Genomic DNA, 1345 nt, shown 5'->3' on the forward strand with positions numbered 1-1345 from the left:
CTCTGAAATATGTACCTCTTTGGGTGAGGGAGAGTGGTTGGAATGCACTGAGGGGATCTTAGGGAAGCTCTGTGTGAAGTTTGGAGAGACCTATCTAAGGAAATTTCAGCACACCTCCCATGGTCGTGGGAGGTGAGTTTTTATAAAAATGGCCATGGGGTGGCTCTAAGGGCACAAGTTTGGGTGCATTGTTGTGCTTAGGTGGAGGGCAGAGGAGCTCCATAGTTTGATTTGGATGAGCTGTCCTTTAGGTTTAATTTGGGTAAGGTGCCATGGGGGTGGCTCTCAGTTTTGGGTTTTTCCGGCCACTAGGCTGGTCGGCCGGCCCGGGGGGGGGGGATCAACACTTGGGTTTGGGCTAGGTTAGCCATGTAAATTGGCTCAATTGATTATTGCATTTGGTGTAGATGATCACAAAGAATGACTTTGGCGAAGGAGGGAAGTGGTTTTGAACTCAATTGGAGGGTCAATTTGAAGGAATTTTGAACTTAAATCAATTTGGTCATGTTGGGCTAGGCTTGGGTCTAGCTTGGGTTATCCTTGGGCTAAGTCCAAATTGATTATTGTAAATGGTCAATAGGGACCTCATGAGGTGTTTTCATTTTGAATTGGATGCCAATTTGGAGATGAAGGCAATCAATTGGGTGCAATTTGGGGACTTAGCCAATTTGGGGCTAAATTTGGGAATTTTGGATTTAGGCCCAAATCAAATGGATTTGAGGCTTCACCAATGTCAATTGATGGTTGATTTTGATGTATATGAATGTTATCAAGATTTTCAACATCAATTGGTGCCAAGTTACTTGGCCATGGGTTCAATTTGGTGAGATCAAGTCATATGGTCAAAATTGGGGTTTTGACCCAAATCAAAATTGGGCTCAAATCATGGACCAATTGAGCTTGGATTTGGTTTAGTTTGGTCATATAAGAAGTTAATTTGAGTTTAGGATGGGAATTTGGGGTCAATTGAGATCAAATTGATGGACAAGAACGACTTTGGCGAAGGAGGGAAGTGGTTTTGAACTCAATTGGAGGGTCAATTTGAAGGAATTTTGAACTTAAATCAATTTGGTCATGTTGGGCTAGGCTTGGGTCTAGCTTGGGTTATCCTTGGGCTAAGTCCAAATTGATTATTGTAAATGGTCAATAGGGACCTCATGAGGTGTTTTCATTTTGAATTGGATGCCAATTTGGAGATGAAGGCAATCAATTGGGTGCAATTTGGGGACTTAGCCAATTTGGGGCTAAATTTGGGAATTTTGGATTTAGGCCCAAATCAAATGGATTTGAGGCTTCACCAATGTCAATTGATGGTTGATTTTGATGTATATGAATGTTATCAAGA

The sequence above is a fragment of the Phalaenopsis equestris genome, unplaced genomic scaffold, assembly GCF_001263595.1.
Source record: "Phalaenopsis equestris unplaced genomic scaffold, ASM126359v1 Scaffold233576, whole genome shotgun sequence".
NCBI classification, from domain to species: Eukaryota; Viridiplantae; Streptophyta; class Magnoliopsida; order Asparagales; family Orchidaceae; genus Phalaenopsis; species Phalaenopsis equestris.